Source organism: Ovis canadensis, chromosome 24 (assembly GCF_042477335.2).
Source record: "Ovis canadensis isolate MfBH-ARS-UI-01 breed Bighorn chromosome 24, ARS-UI_OviCan_v2, whole genome shotgun sequence".
NCBI classification, from domain to species: Eukaryota; Metazoa; Chordata; class Mammalia; order Artiodactyla; family Bovidae; genus Ovis; species Ovis canadensis.
This window is the reverse complement of record NC_091268.1, coordinates 14158053-14176420: the sequence shown is the minus strand read 5'-3', so window position 1 is coordinate 14176420 and position 18368 is coordinate 14158053. Positions and strand designations below refer to the sequence as shown.

General features: G+C 42.7%; 1 protein-coding gene and 1 pseudogene across 1 annotated transcript in view; both read right to left on the bottom strand.

Annotated features, from left to right (window-relative positions):
- The window catches only part of LOC138429711 (liprin-alpha-1-like), an 80265-nt gene that overhangs the window by 12744 nt on the left and 49153 nt on the right, over positions 1–18368 (bottom strand).
- On the bottom strand, positions 2522–5918 carry LOC138429055 (frizzled-3-like; annotated as a pseudogene).

The window sequence follows — 18368 nt, the reverse complement described above, 5'->3', positions numbered from 1 at the left end:
CACTGACCCCAAGACCACACAGACCACTAAAATTCAGACCGGCCTTCAGCCTTCCCCTCGACCTGGCAGGCACACGGTAGGGGAGAACCCGGAATCCAAGCCTGCCTTCTCAAGGCCCAGGACGTCTGAGAAGCTTTCGAAAAGATAAACCTAACAACAAAGTGGATAAAGAGATTCTTAAAGGACACACAGACCAGTGACCTAGAGCCACTGGGGAGAAGGAAGAAAAAAGGGAAGCCACCAGGCTTTGGAGTGTCCCTCTGGGAAAAAGGCAGATGGCACCCCAAGGTTATCTGTTAGCCTGACTCCACGGAAGCCACCCAGTCATTCAATCCACTGATTAAAATGTAAAATTGATGTTATATGTATTTTGCCACAATTTGCGTGCACGCGGGGCGTCCACATGGTGAACTTGCTCAAGCTGACCACACGTTCTATTTTTCTTTGCAGAAATTAAAAAGTCCTGGGCTACGTATCCCCTACTACACACTGAGTGTGCAGCACCAGGAACAGTGCCCAGCACTTGTGAGAGGCATGTAGCAGACATGTGTAGCTATGAGGGTGTATGTCAGACACGGAAGCAGCAGGTACCCGTGATTAAAATACTGGACACACTGCTCTGTGCTTTTGAAGATGGGAGACCTTAATGCACTTAGCCTTTCTACTTCAAGGACTGACTCTCTAGCTCGATCCTCATGCCCCAGAGACTACTCCAGCCAGTATATGCTTTCTTTGGAAGAAGGGAATAGTTAAGGGGCTTAGCATTTCTGTGTCAAGGACTGACTCAGTAGCTCAGTCCACATGCCCCAGTGATTCCTCCAGCCAGTGTTTCCCTTCTTGTGGGTCCCCGCCCACCCTCCACGCAGCACCTGCACAGCGTCTTACAGGGTAAACTCCTGGGGTCAACACTGCGCACTAAGGCCAAAACGCCCAGGCTGACAGGGCCCACAGCCATGCTAATGAAATGAAACACAACCCCGACGCTTTGGCGGGTGAGGGCCAGTCCAACGGGCCCAGCTGCGGGCTGCTCTCACCTCAGGCCCCTCTCCTTCCAGGACTTGGGCGGAGGCCAAGTTCTTCTTTGTCTTGGCCTGTGCCTTGGGGTTGCAGCACTGGAATAATGCCCACAGGTGGGCCCTTCGGCGACCCATCCTCGCGGATGGGGGCAGCCCCCCACTCGGGGGCAACCGTTGTTTAACGGTAGGATACCTCGGCTCCCGAGCTAGCACCACCGATCTCTCACTGCGACCACCACTATTCACACTACGACCACCGCTCTCACACACACCACTCTCACACACCACTCTCACACACACACCGCTCTCACACTAGGACCACTGCTCTCACACTATGACCACCCGCACCGCTGTCTCAAGGAGAAATGGCACCAAGGCTCTGCCTCCAGCACGTCTCCCAGGAGCCCGGAACCGGAACCCGCTCAGTCACAAGGGGCTCCGTGGTAACAGGGGGCTGGGCTCAGGCCCACCATCAAGGGTGCAGAGAGGGGGGAGGGGCTGCCAGAAAGACGACAGGGGAGTGTGGGGTGCGGGAGAAGGAAGGCCGTGCCCACGGCTCAGGCCCCCTCTAAAACATGACCCTGCAAGATACTGGGTCACAGTCGAACCGACCAGTATAAACTGCTTTAGAAACCACCACCCCTGGGAATGAACACGTCTTCTAAGTGGGCTTCTGCCCCCTCTAACCCCCCAAACAAGCCTCCAGGGAGGCTACTGAAAGGCACCCCTGAAGTCAAGGGTGTCCCCAGATCCCACCCGGCTGAGGAGGACTCACCACGCTAGCTGCCCCTCACTCTCACCCTGAGCTCGGTCCTCCCTGTCAGACTCCCTCACTCGAGCTCAGCAAGGGCTTGACCAACCTCACTCTAGGCCCTTAAAATGAACCCACAGTGGGTACAGGGGTTCATTCAACCTGCCGTGAACTCACCCTCTAAACTTCCATCCTGGGCTGCCAGACAACTCTGACCCATGGGGGTAGCACGGTGGAGGTTCAAGGGTGTCCCTGTCTTGAGCTGCGACAGCCAGTGCCTCCCAGACACCACCAGGTGCTGCCCCACCCTCCGCCCCCGAGTCTCCCACCCCTCTCCTGGCCCCACTCCCACCCTCGAGGCTCTCCACTCGCCAGGGCACAGGCCCCACTGCTCCTGGCTCAGCCCGGACCTCCTCTGTCACTTGAGAACCTCAAGTCCCCAGGGTGCTTGGGGTCCTATAGCCACCCATCTCAGTGATTACACACTCTGGGAGAGACAGAGTGCAGTTTGGGGTCCCGCCCGCAGTTCACCCTGAACACGTTCTGTTTTTGGCTTTATCTAGTGGAGTTCTCTGAGATGTGTTTTTTAAACCTCAACTGTTGCTTTCAAAAAGACCATAAAGTCACTGTGCCCAACTTTAAGAATAAAATCTTCAGTTTCAACTTTAAAGTGAAACTGGAGGGAAGACTAAAAGCAGTCATTCTTTCAAACTGAAAAAGAAAACCCACATGTGACCATGTCCCAGAACACAGGTCACGTCACTCCTCCCTCCTCAGCCTTCTCCTCCACCACCAGCAGCCTGGCATCGCAAGGCCTGCCCTGGGCCGGCAGGGTCAAGGGAAGAGGGCAGACCGGCCCCTCTGTCTCCAGGCCGCATGTGCCGCTTGCTCCACCTCCTTCCCAAATTCATGTGGCACTGAACCAGCCCGGGCAAGCTGGGGGTTCTGATCAGAAACACAACCGTGGGTACCAAGCAAGGACCCCTGGTTCTTGTTTTCCCCGGTATCAAATAACCTTGATCAATACAATTACTGGGCCTGTTACATGTGGCTTCAGATGACAGAAGGCCCCCAGGGTGTCCCCACTTCCAGTGACAGACGCAAGCAGCTGGTAGGTCCACCTACCAAGAGCTAGAAAAGCAAAATACAGTTTAAAAGAGGTCCTTAGGCAGCCACAATCCAAGATTTCAAACAAAAGGGAAGTCCAGTGAGGGAGCTAGAGACTGAGAGGGCCGCTCCTTCCCTCGGGGCATCTGAGCAAAGCCCACTCTGCGAAGAAAAGGCAGGGAAAAAGTCAAGCATAGGGGGCTGGCTAACACAGCTCTGGAAGGTTCCTTGGGCTCGGGAGACAAAAATTCGAGCGCAGGCCTGATGAGTCAATTCGGATGTCAGAAAACGTACCCAACACTCCTCTCAAACGGGCTGAGCACTGAGTATTAGTCCTAAGATAATATATATTTAGAATCCTAGAAACCTTACATGAAGAAGCACATGATGTAATTCAATCACCTCTTTCTCTCTCATTAGAGGCAAAATTTAATTACTTAGCTTTAGGCCTGAAAACTCACATTAAGAGTTCTTAGGAAGCATCTATCAAGAAATGTAATAAAATGTCAATTATTCATTTTTTTCTGGTCTCTCAAATATAGGTTTGTGTTTTAAAAGCCAGTAGCAAATATTTATAATATTATAATATTATGTTATATATAATATAAAGAATAATGATATAATAATGAAAATGTAATTTTGTGTAGAATTATTGATACCACAAAATAAAAAAGGAAATGGCATTTTCAGTCATCAAGTATTTACAGAATTGACTATGTGCTAATCACACACTCCTTGTTTCCAGTGAAACTGGAACTTTTCTTAAAAATGTCTTTTCTTCTCAATCTACACATTCCATCCTCAGTGCCATCATCTGCTAACATATAGAACATGCTTCGAAAAAATATGAAAAAGACGTTCTTGCATTTAAAGACTTCACTGTCTACCAGGGGAAAGAGACAAGTAAACAGAAGTTATCTATAATGCATAAGTACGTTAATAAAGTGAGCAAGTCACTTAACATTTCTAAGCCTCAAATAAGATAGATGTTTAAGAACTCTAAATTACACAGGGAACTTGAATACACCATTTCTAACAGCCATGAAATTAAAACACGTTTACTCCCTGGAAGAAAATTATGACCAACCTAGATAGCATATTCAAAAGCAGAGACATTACTTTGCTGACTAAGGTCCGTCTAGTCAAGGCTATGGTTTGTCCTGTGGTCCTGTATGGATATGAGAGTTGGACTGTGAAGAAGGCTGAGCGCTGAAGAATTGATGCGTTTGAACTGTGGTGTTGGAGAAGACTCTTGAGAGTCCCTTGGACTGCAAGGAGATCCAACCAGTCCATTCTGAAGATCAACCCTGGGATTTTTTTTGGAAGGAATGATGCGAAAGCTGAAACTCCAGTACTTTGACCACCTCATGAGAAGAGTTGACTCATTGGAAAAGACTCTGATGCTGGGAGGGATTGGGGGCAGGAGGAGAAGGGGACGACCGAGGATGAGATGGCTGGATGGCATCACGGACTCGATGGACGTGAGTCTGAGTGAACTCCAGGAGATGGTGATGAACAGGGAGGCCTGGTGTGTTGTGATTCATGGGGTCACAAACAGTTGGACACGACTGAGCGACTGAACTGAACTGAATTGAACTGAAGGTCCTCTCTAGATCTAAAATTCTATGATTATCTGATCTCTTTAAATTAAAAGGTAAATCACAAAATATTCAGTATGCAAACAAGAAAAACAGACCAACTAAGAGATGAAACTGTTTGTACAAGTGCATTTGAATGTTTTTTCAAAACTGTTAAAACTCCCATTCTAAGGATCACTGAAATTCCCACAGACACTGTCTTTTAATCAACATCTTCCCCTCAAACCTGCAGACTTCTAAGTAATCAACAAGCAGCTATTTTGTGGTAACAGAAGTAAAGTGCTTAAAAGCCCATGGCTTGGACTCACAAAAGTGATCTTTTAGAAGGAAGATGTTAATAGAAACGTGTGCATGACATTCTTACCACAATAAATTTGTTCATTAACTTCACTTCAAACATTTAATGTTCAGGTTTTACATGAAGAGTTAAAAAAAGAATCTAAGATTAGCTCTTTTCACTGTTAAATGTTTTGAAATTTAGAACAAGGTTTCCCTTACCTGATATGGACATGGAATGTGATAGTCTCTGCAGAGTTCTTGTATCCACGTTGTTTCCCAGATGCTGCGGTAAGCTTGCTCAAAAAGTAGCATCCAAGTACAACTATGAGTGGTATGAGATACAGAGTGCTGAAAACACCAATCCAGATCATAAACTCCACCAGTTTATACTGGTTCTCCTTTTCAAATGGAATCTCAACTCGCACTCTGTTTAGGGATATAATGCCAGCTAAAAGGAGTGAAACCCCAACTACCACACACAGGCAGAGGGGTGCAAGAACAAAATACCTCAAGGCATCAACATCGTAGAGGCCAACAAAACACACGCCACTGATACCGTCACCTTCAATTTTATTCATCGCTGAAAGGATGACGGTCAGCGTTCCAGGGTTGCCCCACGCTTCGGCAGGAAACAGCAAGGCTTTCTTCTTGATAGCTTCACTACCCCACTTTGGCACAGCTGCCAAGAACCATGTGATGGTAAGAATCACCCACCAACGCTGCCAGCCATAGTGAAAAAAATAGAGTATCATGGAAAGCATGATACCAGCTTTGTTCTGAGATCCTTGGATCACTGTGGAAGCCTTATACTGTGCAGGGCTGGATGCACAGCAGGCGACTCGGTCCTCAAGCAAAAACCCAATAAAGAAAATTAATGACACCATCATGTAGCAGGCAGCATACATTATAATGGGTCTTTCAGGATACCGGAATCTTATCCCATCAATCAAAAAAGTGAAAAAAAGTAAACAACGTGGCAGAGAGGCAAATGCCTGAAATCAATCCTATGAAATACCGAGCAAATGAAAGCTCTCCTCTCCTAAAGTACATCTTTCGACAAGGAGGTGAACAATCACGCACGTGCAAAAAGGAACAGCCAAGATCAGGATCGATTTTCCACTCTCGGGGACACCAAAAGCCACAGTCCCTCTCCACTGTGGGAGAATCAGTAGGATCAGCAGGATCAGTAGGATCGCCAGCTAATTTCAGGGCCACCAGCCGAGGAGACGGCTCACCACAATCTGGGAACCTAAAAACACAGGACAAGAATCATTTACTCCTTGGGAACCAAATGATTTGGATTTCCACATTTAGCAGTTGTGGCTTATTTATGCTTATGTCCTTGGAGAACATTACCATATGTTGAACAAATCATGCAAATATCTTGCTTGAGGGTCATACAATGAGATATTCCACAGTTGGCAAAAAAAACAAAGAATGTATACTTAATTTTGTTTTGGCTTCAAAAATATCACTCTTTATTAAAACAGGCATAGCCATGAATAAATAGTGTAACTAATGCTATTTATTTAGGACACACAGTTTACAGGAAGATTTCAAACTATAAATAAGTATATATAAAGTAAGCATACATAAATAAAAAGCTCCAGTAGAATAGTAGCTAAAAGTTTTTTTTTAATGTTTAATTACAAGATAGTCCTCAATTTACCCTAGAACTTTCTTAAAAATAAGAGGTAAAAATCTTCCCTAGAACAAGAGGGCAGAGGAGTCGGTGGACGTGGGGTACATCTCTGTCCAAGGACACATCAGGAATCCACCTTCAGAGACAGAAGTGCAGGCAGAACACCAGCTAACGGGGCAAGAGGACCTGATCAGCGGAAAAGAAGATAGAGAACCACGCAAAGCTCGGTATGACGAAGGAACTAGGGAAAAACAGGAGTGTCAGAAGGACTGGACCTGCCCTCGGCGGGTGGGGGAACTGAGGCAGGGGTCCAATCCGCGCATGGGCCAACTGGCTGAGTCAGAGGAGAAACACTTAAGGCTGAGAGTGAAACAGCCGATCTGTGGCAGCCTAAATGGAATGAGAATCAGACAGTCCTTGCCGCAGCCATACACACCCCGGACAGGGACACTGGTCCCCTGGAAGGCGCAGCAGCCGGGAGCTGGAGTTTAGGGATTGTGGGGCCGTTCCAGGGCGAGGGCTGCTGTGGACTGTGGAGAGATGGACTGAGGGCATGTGAGGGAGAAGAGACGGACTTAGGGGATATGAGGGAGGAAAGCCAGGCAGCCACGGAAGCAAGGCGATACTGCTGAGTCATGGGTAGGGGACGGAGCCATCACCATAGCCTCTCTCTCCCCACACGCCAGCATTGGCAGCTGAACAATAGAGAGAGGCTGGCCCATCAAACGCCTGACACACGGCACTACAGAGCAGGACCCCTCTCAGGTGCCACTTTAAGTGCCAGGGGTGCCAACCTACAGACTAGGATCCCAGCCAGGAGGGCCCCTCTATGTGCCTGACACACCCAACAACAGAGAAGGACCCCAGGCAAGGTAGCCAGCCCTCTAAGTGCCTGAACAGGTGGAGCTACAGACACGCCTTTTGATCACCAGCTACAAGAGGCTTGAAAAAAGACTCTGATAGGGACGTAACTCCTGCAGCGGAGGCAGGCCGTGTCCTTGCACACTTGCTGCCAGTGTCCCCGAAAGCCAAGCAGCTGTGCCACCTTCATGCTCAACTCTCACTGGGGCAGAGCTGCCACAGGCAAAAAAAGTCTTGCGTCTATGCCCACTTCAGTCATGTGCAGCTTTTTGCCGCTCTCTTATCTGTGGCCTGCCAGGCAACTCTGTCAGGGAGGAGGGGGTTCTCCAGGCAACAACACTGGAGTGTACCGCCCAAGACTGGTTGCCATACCCTTCTAGAGCACTGTATTTCCTGCTGCCCTCTCAGCCAACTCCCCTGAGTATCTGGTGCTGCCAGAACCCCTGCGGACCAAGCAGCTGCACCACCTCCACACTTGGCCCTCACAGGGGCAAACCCACGTCCTCCAGGGCAGCCGCAGGAGCAAACCCCAGTGGATGACCCTCATGGATAGGTGGAAATGAAACCACAATTGAAACCCAGGGGCAGTGTGGCTAAGGAAGAAGACCTAAAACCTCACCACCAGCTGTACAAGCTGCAGATTAAATCCGCACGATCAACTAGGAAGACTCTATCTCTATGGAATAGATAAAAGGTCACTGAGAGCTCCCACAAAAGAACACTACTAGTTCTGATAGCTGTGGCCACCGGAGGCAAGAACACACAGGAGTAGGACCAGATTAGACTCTGAGCTGCCCCCGCAGCAGGTCCAGAGATCAGCACAGGGCTGGAGGGCATCCGAGGGAGGTAAAGTGGGCTGTGACCTCCAGTCAGGGAAAGGACGCTGACAGCAATGACTCGAGAAAAATATTTATTATTCTTATTTTTTGACTTGTTCTGTAGATTCTTTTAGATTTATTTTTTTCTATTTTCTCTCCCCCTCCCCCCTCTGTTGTAGCTGTTGATTTTACTGGCACTATGAAATCCAATTGAGCTTTTGAGCTTTATTTTTTCTAGTCACATTTTTTATTGCTATAAACCTCGGCCTCTACGTTGGGCTTCTGCAGTTCGGGGAGTTTTCCTTTTTCTTTTCTCTTTAATTTTTTAAACCTACTTTTATTTTTTCTATATTTATTCCTTAGTTTGCTTTTCCTATGGTTCTTTTCCCCTTGCAGTTAATCTTTAACATATATAAATCTTCTTTATCTCCCTTTATCTACCTTTGCACGTCCTTTTGTTTCTTTCTGTCCTTTCCTCTCAGCAGAGTTGTCACTTTTAGTTTCAGTGCTTTATTCCCCAGTCGGCACTGCGCTCTCGTTTTCTTTTCCAGTTTGTGCTTTGCCTAGTTTTGTTCTGGTAGATATAATTTTGGGGTTCTTTTGTTCACTGGGTCAATCTATTGTACTTTATTTTTGTTGGGCTTTTTGGATTTGGCCTGTGTGTGTGTGTGTGTATGTGTGTATATGCAGTCACACTTTTTAACATTGTTATAAGCCTCTGCCTCTACATTGGGCTGTTGCAGTTCTGTGGAGTTTTCCTTTTTTCTTTCTTCTTCCAGTTTTTTCTTTTCTCCTCTTGATAATTTTAATTTTTTTAAACCTATTGTATTTTTGTATATTTATCCCTTTCTTTGCCTTTCCTCCTGTTTTTTCCCCCTTGCAGCTAATATTTAGTGTATATAAATCTTCATCTGTCTCTATTTAAACCTGCATATCCATTCTTTCTTTTCTTTCCTTCCTTTCCTCTCAACATGTTTGTTAGCTTTCTTTTCATTGCTCTGTTCCCCATTTGGCACACTGCTTTAGTTTTGTTTCCAGTCTGTGCTTGAGTTAGTTTTGTTCTCACCTGGTAAGTTTAATTTTTTATTTCCTTTGTTTGCCGGATCAATCGACTGCACTTTATTTTTGTTGGACTGTTCTGACTTTGCTCATGGGTGTGTACGTATATGTGTATATTCCATGATTTTCGCTATTATTTGCCTGACTTTGTAACTGCCAATTGTCTGGGGTTCATCTTTGTTTTCTCAAAGTTGGATATTTGTTTTAATCTCACTTAATGCCATAACAAACCACTTGTGGAATCTTTGTTTCTGATCAGAGATCAAGTCCTGAACCTCTGGAGTAGGAGCACTGACTCCGAGACCCTAGACTACCAGAGAATAGCCGTAGGGAGTATCAAATAGTGAGAACTCACACACAGGAAACCACTTGAACACAAGATCCAGCATCGCCCAACCACCAGCAGCACCCTGTGCAGGACGCCTCAGCTAAACAACACACAAAACACACGTACAAACTCAATCATCAGCAGATAGGATTATCACCTCACTCAGCCTTACCCAGGAGAGGAAACACAAACAAACAGAAACTCAGCACACAAATCTCACTCTACACAAAGCTTACACAACCACTGGACCAGCCTTAGGTGGGCAGAAACCAAAAGAAAGAATTCAACCTTCTTCAAGGAAAGAATTCAACTTCGCTTGAAGCCTGGGAAAAGGAGACTTCAAACACAACAAGTTCAGAAAAAATTATGAAAAGGCAGAGAAATACTACACAGATGAAGGAGCAAACCAGAAACACAAGAATTCCAAATAAGTGAAGAGGAAATAGACAAACTACCTGAAAAACAATTCAGAATAAGGATAGTAAAGAGAATCAAAAACCTTGAAAACAAAATGGAGAAAATGCAAGAATCAATTAACAAAGACCTAGAAGAATTAAAAGAAAGAAAAAAACTGAGGATCGTCTCGGAGACCTCTGGGACAACAGCTAAGGCACCAACATTCAAATTAGAGGGGCCCCAGAAGAATGAGAAAAAAAGAATGGGTATGAGAAAAATTTTGAGAGATTATAGTTCAAAACTTCCCAAACGTGGAAAAGGAAACAGTCAATCAAGTCCAAGAGGCTCACTGAGTCCCATACAGGATCAACGCAAGGAGAAACATGCTAAGACACACACTAATCAAAGTCACAAAGACTAAACACAAAGAAAGAATATTCAAAGCAGCAAGGGAGAAGCCACAAGTAACATACAAGGGAAACCCCATACACTTGACAGCTATCTTTCAGCAAAAACTCTGCAGGCCAGAAGGGAATGGCAGGATATATCTCAAGTACTGAAAGGGAAAAATCTATAACCAAGATTACTGTACCTAGCAAGGACCTCATTCAAAATTGATGGAGAAATAAAAAGCTTTTCAGACAAGCAAAAGTTAAGAGAATTCAGTACCACCAAACCAGCTTTACAACAACTGTTAAAAGGACTGATACAGACAAGAAATAGAACAGAAGAAAAAAAGATCTAAAAAATCAACCCCAAACAATTAAGAAAATGGCAAGAGCTACATATAGAGCAATAATTACTTTAAATGTAAATGGATCAAATGCTCCAACCTAAAGACACAGACTGGCTGAATGGATGCAAAACCAAGACTCATATATATGCTGTCTACAAGAAAACCACTTTAGACCTAACGACACATATAGACTGAAAGGGAGAGGATGGAAAAATATATTGCATGCAAACGGGAAGGAAAAGAAAGCTGGAGTAGCAATCCTCATATCAGACAAAGTAGACCTTAAAATAAAGAAAAGCACAAGAGATAAGGAAGGACACTACAGAATGATCAAGGGATCAGTCCAAAAGGAAGACATAACAATTATAAATATCCATGCACCCAACATAGGAGCACCTCGATACCTAAGACAAACACTGACAGACATCAACGGAGAAACTGACAGTAACACAATAGTAGTAAGACTCTAATGCCACACGCACACCAATAGATAGATCATCAAAGCAGAAAACTAATAAGGAAACACAAGTCTTAAATGACACATTACATGAGATGGATTTCATTGATATCTTCAGGACATTCCATCCAAATGCAGAAGAATACACCTTCTTCCCAAGGGCACATGGAACATTCTCCAGGCTAGACCACATCTTAGGTCACAAATCCCACCTCAGTAAATTTAAGAAAATTGAAATCGTATCAAGCATCTCCTCCGACCACAATGCTATGAGACCAAATATCAATTACAAGAAAAAAACTGTAAGAAACACAAACACACAGAGATAAGCAACATGTTTCTAAATTACCAACAGGTTACTGAAGAAGATAAAAGGGAAATAAAAAATTCCTAGAAACAAACGACAATGAAAACATGACAACTCAAAACATATAGGATGCTGCAAAAGCATCTCTAAGAGGGATGTTCACGACAAAACAATCCTACCTCAAGAAACAAGAAAAATACAGACTAGACAGCCTAACTTTACACCCAAAACAACTGCAGACAAAAGAAAAGCCCCGAAATTAGTAGAAGGAAGGAAATCATAAAGACCCAAGCAGGAATAAATGAACAAGAAATGAAAGAAACAATAATAAAGATGAATAAAACTGAAAGCTGGTCCTTCGAGAAGATAAACAGAACTGACAAACCTTTAGCCAGATTCATCGAGAGAGAGAGAGAGAAGAATCAAATCAACAAAATCAGAAATGTAAATGAGACGTTACCTCAGACAATGCAGAAATACAAAGGATTATGAGACTATCGTGAACAACTATGGTCATAAAATGGATGACCTGGAAGCAATGGACAGGTTCTTAGAAAACTTCTATCTTCCAAGACGGAACCAGGAAGACATAGAAATTATGAACAACCCAACTGCAAGCACTGAAATTGAAGCTGTGATCAAAAATCTCCCAAGAAACAAAAGCCCAGGACCAGATGGCTTCAAAGGAGCATTCTATGAAACATTTTGAGAACATCTAATACCTATCCTTCTCAAACTCTTTCAAAAAACGCAGAGAAACGAACACTTCCAAACTCATACTACAAGGCCACCATCAACCTGATACTAAAACCAGACAAAGACAATAGAAAGAAAAAAACTCCAGGCCAGTATCACTGACGAACAGAGATGCAAAAGTCCTCAAGAAAATTTTAACTAACAGAATTCAGCAACACATCAAAAAGCTCATACACCATGATCAAGCTGGGTGTATACCAGGAATGCAAGGATTCTTCAATATATGCAAATCAATCAATGTGATACACCAGATTAACACATTGGAAATAAGATCATATCATCTCAATGGATGCAGAAAAAGCCTTTGAAAAAATGTAGCACCAATTTATGATTAAAACTCTTCAAAAAATGGGCACAGAAGGAACCTTCCTCAACACAGCAAAGGGCATATATGATAAGCCTACAGCGAACGTTCTTCTCAATGGTGAAAATTTGAAAGCATTCCCCTTACGATCAGGAACAAGATAAGGGTGTCCACATTCACCACTATTATTCAACAGAGTTCTGGATGTCCTAGCTACAGTAATCAGAGAAGAAAAAGAAACAAAAGGAATTCAGATCAGAAAAGAAGAAGTCAAGCTTTCACTGTGTGCAGATGACATGATACTGTACATAGAAAACCCTGAAGACAGTATCAGAAAATGACTAGAGCTAATCAGTAAATTTAGCAACGTTGCAGGATACAAAATCAATCCACAGAAATCACTTGCATTTCTATATACTAACAATGAAAAATCATAAAGAGAAATTAAGGAATCAATCCCATTCACCATTGCAACAACAAAAATTAAATATCTAGGAATAAACTTACCTAAGGACACAAAAGAACTCTACACAGAAAAGTATAAGACAATGATGAAAGAAATCAAAGATGACACAAACAGATGGAGCCATATCCCATGTTTCTGGGTAGGAAGAATCAATATTGTGAAAATGACTATACTACCAAACCCAATCTACAGATTCAACGCGATCCCTATCAAATTACCAATGGCATGTTTCACAGAACTAGAACAAATATTGGGAAAGAACAAAATGGAAACAGAAAAGATCCCGAATAGCCAAAGCAGTCTTGAGAAAGAATGGAGTTGTAGGATTCAACCTTCCTGACTTCAGATTATACTACAAAGCTACAGTCATCAAGACAGTATGGTACTGGCACAAAAACAGAAATATAGAGCGATGGAACAAGATAGAAAGCCCAGAAATAAACCCATGCACCTACCGGTACCTTATTTTTGACAAAGGAGGCAAGAATTTACAATGGGGCAAAGACAGGTTCTTCAATAAATGGTGCTGGGAAAACTGTTCTTTTCACATTGAAAGAAAAATTTAAAAACATACACTAGAGTTCTTTGACCTCTGAAATCACATGATGTAACCAGAGCTAACACTGTAAACTGATATTAAGGACACAGAAAAAATAGTGGCCCCAAACATAAAACCATACTAAAATTATCATCATAACCACAGGAATAGATCAATTATCCCAAAATGTACATCTGGGCTTTTGACTACCAAATATTGTTTTCACATGTTTATGTAACCAGTTTCAGAGTCATTGCTGATTTTTAACTAATAACATATTTTCACCACAAGGCCTTTCCACTAAGACTCAATCAATTTACTTCTACATTGATAGAAAACATTTTCCAGAAGACTTGTATACACAACGAAGTCACAAAACCAAGAGTCACTTAGAGAAACTGGTGTGAAAAGAAGTTAACTGTGTAAGGGATGTGATCACTGACACATAACTGTAGGTGACAATCACTTTACCAATTATATTAATATATAAAATAACACTACATATAATATTTTATATACACTACATGTAATAAATATAACATATATTTATATATAGTAACATAGAACTATACGCAACCAGCTCTTCCAAGCATGAAGAAATAATTTTAAATTAATAACTTTAAATTAAATCAATGTGCCCATCAAGAACAATTTCAAAATATGGGAAAAGTTTTAAAGTGTCTATTGAAGGCTACTAGAGAACTACTGAACTAGACAGACCAGGAATCAGACAGCAGGGAAGCATGCAGAGGTGGCCTGCCTAAGTGCAGCCACTTGTCCAAGGAGGCATCTGCTGAGCCTGGGTAGAAGGTGAGAGACTGAGAAGCAAGTTCTGCCCAGGCTGAGGCTCGAGAACCAAGAAACCAGCAGGGCTCTGGGAGTCGAGCAAGACCATCTGTAACGGAATCACCTTGCTTTCCCCCCTGAAACTAATACAACAGTGTTAATAGATGATGCTCCAATATAAAATGAAAATTAGAAGAAAAAAAAAGACTACAGACAAAATTCAAAACAAAAGTGACAGATGGGTGAACAGGGAAGTTCCTAGGTTTGGGCCCTTCAAGATATTTGAAAATTCTGGAGATGCACAGGGCAGGAGGTTAAAACGCTAAGCACAAAGTCTCTGAAGAGCAGAGTGGAGATTTTGGCAGTGTTATCAGTATGAGGAAACATAAATTAGAGGCTCAAGTCCAACTAGGGGAAATGAGCATAATTCACTTGCAGCTGGAAGCCCCTCCCCTGAGTGACCACCCTTCAGCAGTGGGGGCAAAGGACAGGGAGGCAGAGACCGATCAAAACTGAAACCCAGCCTCAACTCAGCTCAGTCCCAAGACTGTACATGACAAATATGTTTGAGAAAATAAAAGACGAAGGATTCCAGAAAATGGAATCTATCATAAGAAGGGCCAAAGGGAAATTCTGTAAGTGAAAGACATAAATGATGACATGAAGAGCTCATTAGATATACCAGAAGAAAGAACTGGCAAAATGGACAACAAGGCAATAGAAAATATCCAAACCAGAAGCACACAGATCAAAACCTACTGAAAAATACAGAAAAAAAGCATAACAGATGTGTAAAACACATGAAAAGGTTTAGGATATACATAACTGGAATCTCAAAAGAGGGAAGAAAGAATGAACAGAGGCAATATATAACAAGATGATGGTCAAGAATTTCTCAAAACTGATTAAAGACAACCCATATTCAAAAAGTTATGCAAATCCCCAGAAGAACAGATACAAAAAATACACCTAAGCCTATCACATTTAAATTGTAGGGGAAAAAAAGAAAAATATCATAAAAGCAGCTAGTGGCCGGGGAAAAAGATACCTTACCTTCAACAGAATAACTACTGCTGGACTTTGGAATGCTAGAAAACAGCAGAATGACTTATTTAAAGAGCTAAGAGAAAACTGCTCACCATAATACTATGGTCAGCAGACATACCCTTTAATAAGTGAAGGCAAAGTAAACACATTTTCAGACAGGGAAAAAACAGAAAAATTACTGGCCCAAACCTACACTAAAAGATAAAAATAATCTAAGATGAAAATTCAAAAGGAATTAAAAGCCACAAAAGAGGCAAATATGTGGGAAAACAGAAATGAACATTCTCTGTAAAAACAAAAAATAATGCCTTCAAAGACATATAAAATACAAAATAATTATGTGTAATAATAAAATGATAAAGACAGGGGTCAGAGGAACACTAATGGGAGAGTGACCAAAGTTATTATTTTTATTAGAATACTGTAAGTCAAGAGTACATATCATAATTTCTGGGGTAAGCAATAAAACAATGCACAACGAACTTGGTAATCACAGAGAGAAATACAATACTACAAAAGAAGTCAAGACAGCGGAGAGAAAAAGAAAAACAGCTTTGAAAAACTGAAATTGAATAATAAGATAGCAGATATTAACCCAAGTACATCACCAATTGCATTATATATAAATGAACTATTGACTACATAAGAGAGTAAGATTGCTGGACTAGGTACAAATATAAATTTGCTGATAGGAATGTTAAATGAGGCAACCACTATGGAAAACAGTCTGGTGACTGTTCAAGCAGTTAAACGCAAAATTGCCACATGATCCAGCAATTCCACTCCTGGGAATATACCCCAAATAATTTTAAATCATGTCTAAGCAAAAATAACCCTGCTTATTTAACTTCTATGCAGAGTACATCATGCAAAATGTCAGACTGCACAAAACACAAGCCGGAATCAAATTTGCCGGGAGAAATATCAATAACCTCAGATGTGCAGATGACACGACCCTTATGGCAGAAAGCAAAGAAGAACCAAAGAGCCTCTGGATGAAATCAAAAGAAGAGAGTGAAAAAGTTGGCTTAAAACTCAACATTCAAAAACTAAGATCACGGCATCCAGTCCCATCACTTCCTGCCAAATAGACAGGAAAACAATGGAAACAGTGACAGACTATTTTGGGGGCTTCCAAAATCAAAGCAGATGCTGACTGCAACCGTGAAATTAAAAGACACTTGCTCCTTGGAAGAAAAGTTATGACCATCCTAGGTGGCAAATTAAAAAGCAGAGACATTAATTTGCAACAAAGGTCCGTCTAATCAAAGCTGTGGTTTTCCCAGTAGTCATGTATGGATGTGAGAGTTGAACTATAAAGAAAGCTGAGTGCCAAAGAATTGATGATTTTGAACTGTGGTGTTGGAGAAGACTCTTGAGAGTCCCTTGGACAGCAAGGAGATCAAACCGCTCTATCATAAAGGAAATCAGTCCTGAATATTCATTGGAAGGACTGATACTGAAACTCCAATACTTTTGCCACCTGATGGGAAGAACTGACTCATTGGGAAAGACCTTGATGCTGGGAAAGATTGAAGGTGGGGGGAGAAGAGGACAATAGATGATGAGATGGTTGGATGGTATCACTGACTCAATGGACAGGAGTTTGAGCAAGCTCTGGGAGTTGGTGATGGACAGGGAGGCCTGGCATGCTATAGTCCATAGTGTCGCAGAGAGTCAGACACGGCTGAGTGACTGACCTGAACTGAAGCAAAAATGTGCATAGGAATGTTCGTAACAGAGTAGTGTTATTCATAATAACCACAAAGAGAAAAATAGAGCCAAAACAAGCAAAGGAAAGGAAATAATAAAGAAGAGAAGTCCATGACACTGAAATCAGAAAATCAATTTTTAAAAAAAATCACACAACCCAAGAGCTGATTCTTTGAAAACTTTAGTACAATTGAGGTTCCAGTACGAATGATTTAAAACGACAGAGAAACACAACTTAACCTGCCGGGAGCCAGCGTGAGGAATCCCACCTGTGACAAGGTCATGCGGAAGGAAGCCTGACAAAATGCAAGGACATGATCGGCTTCAGGGAGTCCCCCTGGAAATTCCTGAGCATCCACTCGCCAAGACCAGAATCTGCCTGCTTTACTGTGTTGTGCTTTCCACCTACTCTTCTGTCATTAACTGGGGACTGTCCCCCCACCACCTTTTTCTGGAAAAAATTAGAACTTTTAGATAATAAATCTCCTGGGCATAATACGAGTGTTTCAATCCAAAAACCCCTCTGACGGCTTTCTAGCCTGCCTGCAGGACTCATACAGTTGCACATGTGATTGTTTGAGGCCTCCTGACTGCGGGAGGCACAGGAAGCTTAAAGCATCCTAGGAATGTAGGGGCTTCTGAGGAGTCAAAATCATTAGAATAGGACTGATTAAAGGTTTCATTTGTTGAGCCAATACTTGCTGCCAAATTTTCATATCCTCTATTTTTAGATATAGTTGGTATATAGAAAAATAGTCAGCAGACCTGGTCTTAGTAACATTAGATCCTTGAGTTAAGTACTTTCTTTGTTATAACCCACTGCACCTTTCTTCTACAGGAAGGTAACTTGATTTAGTACTTTGAGGGTGATGCAGAGTAAAGAAAAAACACTTCTAGGGAAAAGGAGTTTTCTGGTTGATAGACAATTATCCAGGAAGAGAGCCATAAAAATGTTAACAAGCCTCTTGGCCAGAAGATAATGTCAACCACCTGAGACCTTTTGTATTCGGGAGGGTATGCAAAAAGAAAGCCTTGTCTCAATGAGGGTCAGGACTGCTGCCCCTGCATAACTCTATTACTTTATGAACAACTTGGGGTATATAAGCTGATTTTGAAAAATAGTTTTTGGAGTCTTCCACCGATGCTGGGCTTCCCCATGTCGTTCTTTTCTCTTACCGGCTGAATTCCCATCTGGAGCAGGGAGGCTCACCACATCTACTTATTTGTCCCGGCTTCTAAGATCCATCAGAGAGAGAGCCCAAGGCGGGGCACTCTCCGATATTCAAACGGATGCCGGTGGCCTGACGTGGATGGTGCAAGTTCCTTGTCTGGAGTTTTATTGGTTTTCCCCGTAAGCCAAGTTATTCAGCCTCCTTTTCTCGGCCTAAATTTTCCTACTAGAC